Source organism: Microtus ochrogaster, unplaced genomic scaffold (assembly GCF_000317375.1).
Source record: "Microtus ochrogaster isolate Prairie Vole_2 unplaced genomic scaffold, MicOch1.0 UNK38, whole genome shotgun sequence".
In the NCBI taxonomy this organism is placed as follows: domain Eukaryota; kingdom Metazoa; phylum Chordata; class Mammalia; order Rodentia; family Cricetidae; genus Microtus; species Microtus ochrogaster.
In genome coordinates this window covers 2,711,956-2,717,955 of record NW_004949136.1, presented here as the reverse complement: position 1 = coordinate 2,717,955, position 6,000 = coordinate 2,711,956, and the positions used below count along the sequence as shown (strand labels likewise).

Here is a 6,000-nt window from a genome sequence, read left to right as displayed (position 1 = left end):
CCATGCTTAATCTCGTATGCCTTTTTTTTTTTTTAAAAAAAAAAAAAACAAAAACAACTACCAGCTTCCCCTACCAAACTGGCAGGGGCCTTGGGGCCTGGAGAACCAGGTTGTCCAAAGGTATCGCTCCCTCGCTCCCTTGTTTGGAGTGTGCAGAGAGACATCCCCCCCTCCTTGGGGGGGGGTATAGACTGCCCTTCCCCCAGGCATGGGCTGTTCCATGCAACCAGAATGGGTCTCAAGGGTGGCTTGTTTGTTTTGGGCCCTAGAATTATCAAATGTGGCCTGTGGATGGGTTTGAGACAAGAACGGCAACAGGGGTGCTTGCTTGCTTGCTAGGGAGGAGAAACAAGCTGTGTCATAGTTCTCTGGGATGCATGGGTGTCGTGGCCTCTTTCCGTTTGCCAGACGGCTTGCTTGCAGTGCATAGCCAACTTGAACCCTCAGCAAGTGGACCGGTAACCAGGGCTTCCAGACTGGCACTGGGGCGTGAGGTCTCCCTGGTAGGTTTTGGCCCAATACTCCTTGGTAGTTTCACAGAAACATGGTCAGGGACAGCTCCCAGGAACCAACGGGTCCCCCTGGCAAAGCCATCCCCTACGGATGCTGGCGGAACACAGAGTGGGTCGTGGCTGCGTTGTTAACAGTGTTTGTGTCCTGACCACGTCTGCGTGGAGACCACCTTCTTGTCTAAGCGTCACTGGCTTCCAGTGGACCCCTTTCCCATCTCTGTAAAGTTCAGAGGCACCGGTAGTTATGTAAGAACTTAGCTGTGAGATCCGTTCCTGCCTCCCAGACTTCGTCCCTGATCTCAGGCTGTGCTACCCTGCAGCACTTGCTGGCCTGCCTGTCATTCCTGTCATGCAGGTCAGAGTGTCCATGAGGTCCCTGGAGCTCCTGTCGGTTCATTCCAAGAGCTGTAGGTAGGTGCCCCGGTAGCTTCAGGCCTCCGGCTGGGGTGTAGGAACCATTGGAGTTGGCCGCAGGGCCAGTGAATGTTCTTGGAAGTTTTCCCACATCGTGTTGTCTAATCTCTGATACGTCTGTGGAGTGTTCCAGGCACCGCAAATGAGCCAAGGTCTGACCACAAGGAGACTGTCCAGGGGTTTGGGCTCCGAACTGTCCTAATATAGAGTGGTTGTTGTTCCCTTTGCTGACCTGGATCTGTTGTGAGGGTGTTACTAAGCAGGGACCATCTTGGGTGAGGGGAACACCTCTGGGTGGGCTGTTTCGTGGGGCAGTATCTGAAGAACCGAGACTATTTCATTTTTGAACTTGTGCTGTGGTGCTCCAAAGCATTGATGGTTCTGGCATCGTCTTGTTCACTTACGGCCTCTTGCTGTCTCATGCCCCAGGGCCTTTGCTTGTGCTGTGTCCTCCCTTCCTGGTGGGAGAAATGGTTCTCTGGCTGTCGTCCCCACAAATTCACTTCCTAGGAAAGTCAAGAACCTCAAGGAGCGCAGCTCTCGGCTAAGGGGTCACGCAGGGAGCAGGCTCAGGTGTGTTGCTTTTAGAAGGGTCGGAAAAGCCTTGTCCAAAGTGGGCTGTCTCGGTCTGTCACTTCTTCAGTTCTGATCGAGAGACAACCTGGCATCCCCCTGCCCCAGTATGTTTGGACACCCGTGTTTTATTTTTAGGACTACCCTAAATATGTGGAGTAGGGCACCTCGTTATGGCAAGCTGCCTTCCTGCTTCTGTCTCTGAGGCCTCTGCAGAACCTGCCAGATTCCACCCCTCTCAGGGTGGCCACAGGGAACCAGGTGCCCGTTTGAACAGAGAGACAGGTGTGTGACAGGTGACACTGTGAGACAGTCTCCAGTGTGACAGCGGAGCGTTTCCGTTGCACACGGTATCAGGAGGCTGCCTCAGTTCCCGTTGGTTTCTTTATTGTTTTGTTTTTATGGTGTGGGGGTTTGAATGTGTCTGATCTTGTGTGTGTGTACTTGTGTGTATGAGTGCATATGCGCGTGCGTGTGTGTGAGTGTGTGTGTGTATGTGTGTCTGTGGAGACCAGAGCCAACATCAGGTGTCTTCTCTTTTCACCTTCTCTTACTAAACCTAGAACTCATCAGTTTATCTAGACCGCTGGCCACAGCACTCTGGGGACCTACCTGCCTCTGCCTCCCCAGCACTAGACTCGTTCCAGACTCTTGGGTAACCAGGAATCCAGACTCGGATCCCTGTGCTCTCGTGACGAGGACTTTACCTTGGATCATCTCCTTTTTAAATATCTCTTTTACTGGAGGTTCTGAAAAGTCTGGTTTCTAACAAGATGGAGCCACCGTATGTTGGCAAGCAATGAAGGATCTGAGTGGGATACAGGCTGCCAGTGCCTACCTCCGGCTGTCCTGGTCACGGTCCCTGGACCACTGCCTCACTTGCTCTGCCGTAAAAGAGGTTCATGGTGGGCAGAGCCTGTGTCTCGTCCTGGTCAGAAAGCTGTCCTGGCGAATGCTCGTTTGCAAACTCAGCATTGTGCTTTATTTTTGCTCAGTTTTTAGTTTTGTTTTGTTTTTTAAAGACAGGTCTCACTGTGTATTCCTGGCCTGTCTACTTACTCAGTATGAAGACCAGACAGGCCTCAAACTCACTTCTGCCTCCTGGGCGCTGGGTTTGAAGGTATATATCAGCGTGCTTGGCTGTAGCTAAATGTTTATATCGAGCTTTGCATATTTCTGTTTTACTGCTGAGGATGGAAGGGGCCAGGGCCCTGTTTCTCTCAACCTAGTCTGACTCTGATTTCTTCTTGGGATTATTTCCACCATGGCAGTTTCTTTTTGACTTTTATTTCCAAGTTTCTCTGTAGCACATCTGTGCAGTTATTTATAGACTTTTTAATCTGAGCTGGTTCTCGTTTGCTACCCTCCCTGGACCTGTCTTTGCCCCTCCACCAATATGGTTGAGGTTTTTGTTTGTTTGTTAAAGATTGCATGTTACCCTTATGGATGCAGCGTCCAGGGATATCAGAAGAGGGCATCAAATCCCCTGAAATTACAGATAAAGACAGTTGTGGGCGACCATGTGGGTGCTGGGAATCAATCATAGGCCTGCAAGAATTAAGCAAGCACTCCTAACTGTTGAACCATCTCTCTCTCCTCCGTTTACCCTTTTATCCTGCATCCATTAGCCATATAGTCACTTTCCCACTTCCAGGAAACTTTTAGTCTTCCTTGGAGCATTCCTGATTTGTCTCCCAGAGTTTTGTTTTGTTTTTATTGGTTTGGTTTGGACAGGGTCTCATGCTTCCCAGGTTGGGTTCAAGCTGGATCTCTGCCAGCTGAGCTATATCCTAGCTTCTCTCAGCTTTTAAAATTTTAAAATTTATTAGTGTGTGTGTGCGCGCGCGTGCAAGATAATGCATATGATTCGGTGTGGGGGTGAGTGTGCTGTGGCGGGTGTGAAAGGCAACTTTTTGAAGTCAGAGTCAGTTCTTTCTATTTTTTTGTGTAGTTCAATTTTATTTTTTGCCACTTATAACGAAGAATACTTTAGGCCAGTACTGTGGTTTCTCAGTGCTGCTTCTAAGAGAAAAAGGAGATAAAGTCCTCTCTCAACTATGGTGACGGGTGTGCCTCAGTTTCTCAGCCTCTAGGAACTAGCGCTTTGTCCAGTCACTTGCCCTGGCAGGGTTAGCACGTGAGGTTAGCAGAAATCCTTTCTTTGCACACCTGTGCTAAAGAAGGGTTCTTTCTGTGTTTTTATTTATTGTTTTATTGTTCCTTGGTTGGGCTTTATTTTAGTGGTGGTCATTTTGGTTTGCTTGTTCCGCCGCCTTTTCTTAAATTCTCCTCTCGTATATTATATCCCTCCCACCTTTCCCCAGTGCGGTGTGAATCCCAGCACTCAGAAGGCAGAGGCGGGTAGATCTTCATGAGTTCCAGGCCAGCCTGGTCTACAGAGCGAGTTCTGTCTACTTCTGACGTGGGTTGTGGGACTCAGACTCAGGTCTTGACCACTGAGGCATCTATCTCCTCAGACCACTTTCAGCGTTTTTGGGGAGTTCTGTCTTCCCGGCTGTGGAGCCTTCCTTCCGTGCTCCAGTTCTCGGGCACTGCCACTCCCCTCGTGCCTGTTTCAGGGCCTTCTGTGTCCAACACAGAAATGCTGCCCCCTCCCCTGCTGGCTCTCTTGATCCAGCCTGCCTGCTGTTCCTTTGGCATCAGTGCTTGTAGGTATAAGATGTGTTTGTGATGACTCTCATGTTAGCTTCTGGCTTCTAAAGTCAGACATTTTGGAGGGTGTGTGCATGTGTGTATGGTGTAGGTGTGTGTGTGTGTGTGTGTGTGTGCACTCACACGCGTGTTCATGTGTGTGCATGTGTGTTTCTCCTTAAGGATCTTAGTATCTTTTTACTTGTCTATGTGTTCTCAAGTTTCCTGTTAACTTCCTGATGTGGGGCTTTTAGGTCTCCTGTACTAGGAACTTGGGGGGGGGCACATGCTGTTTGGATGTGAGATGCTTCGCTTCCTAGTTGTGTTTTCTTGCGTGACTGACTTCCTTTCTGCTGTCTTTAGGGGTTCCCTCTGGTCACTGGTTGGGGCCTCCTAGATTGGTCCTCCAGTCTTCCCTATCTCCTATCTCCCATCTGTGTTTCTCTCTTCCAGAGACCACCAGGTCTTCTTGTCCAAACTCTCCCTTAGCTCCTTAAATGCTATCCCACCTCCTTAGGTATTTATAGAATCTTGATACACGCCCCAGGCTGCCCTGGTGCTTACTGTGTAAGCCAGGCTGGCCTCAGACTTTAAACAGTCCGCCTGCCTCAGTCTCCCCAGTGCTGGGCTGGTCACCGCTCCTAGCCCCTTCTTAACCCTTTTAACTTTCAAGAGATCTTTGCTGTTCTCTGATTGTCCTCTTTAAAACTGTGCCCATCTCCTGGGCTTGGTTAGCATGCAGGTGTCCTGAGTTTAACCCCCAGCACCCAACGAGACTGAGTATCATGATGCGTATCTTTAATAGGAGTATTTGGGAGGGGGAGGATCAAGATCCCATATTGCAGTTAGTTGTCTCCTGGCTTTTCTTGGCAGGGACAGTTCCTCAGGCGGCCCTTGCTTCTGTTTTGTGAGAACTGGAAGGTGCTGACTGGATGTGTGACATCCTACACTTGGGTTTGTCTGGTACGTCCTCACCTGGCATCTCGGGGCTTGGGATGGAAGACTTGAAGGTGAAGGGCCCCCCTTGCCCACCTTATCATCTCAGAACGTCCAGCTTTTGTACAGCTCGGCCTTGCTGACAGTGTCTCTCCACCAAGAGAGACTCACTGCATAGGAGAAGGTTGTTGGCACAGCCCGTGCACAAGGTGGTTGTCATCGTCCTTCTTGAGGGGGAGGGGGGGAAGGAGAAGCTACACAAATAACACCCAGTCTCCTCCGTGAGAATCTTGTCTCTTCTCGGCGGTTACTAATTGGTTGGATGCCCGCCTGTGTCACGTTAGCACGTTAGCGTCTGGGTTAGTCTTCTACTTGTTCCACTGCCCCAGGTGACCCGGCCTTGGGCTCTGGAGCCCCCTCAAGTTTGCTCTGGAATGGTGACAGAGGGTCAGGAGATCATGGATCTCTGGCTAGATGTGGTGGCTTGAATGACAATGGCCCCCATAAGCTCCTGTTCAAATGTTTGATCCCCATTTGGTGAGATTGTTTGGGAAGGATTAGAATTGTCACTGGGGACAAGCTTTAAGGTTTCAAAAGACTCAACTCCATTCCCAATTCCTGTGCTCTCTCTTCCATCAAGATTGTAAGCTCTCAGGGCTGGGCGTGGTGGTGGTGCATGCCTTTAATCCCAGCCCTCTGGAGGCAGAGGCAGGTGAGTTTCAGTGAATTCAAGGCCAGCCTGGTCTACAAAGCAGAGTTCCAGGACAACCAAAGATAGAGAAAACATGTATCGAAAAAACAAAAAATAAAAAATAGAGATGTGAGCTCTCAGTGGATCCACAGTGATGTTGCTTCTGTCCTGGGTGGCTGCCTTTTCCTCCAGGGGCTACGTGTCTGGGAGAGAGGGATGTGG

General features: G+C 50.0%; 1 protein-coding gene across 2 annotated transcripts in view; it reads left to right on the top strand.

Moving 5' to 3' along the window:
• The window catches only part of Prkcz (protein kinase C zeta), a 107,076-nt gene that overhangs the window by 20,087 nt on the left and 80,989 nt on the right, over window positions 1–6,000 (top strand). The window lies entirely within an intron of this gene.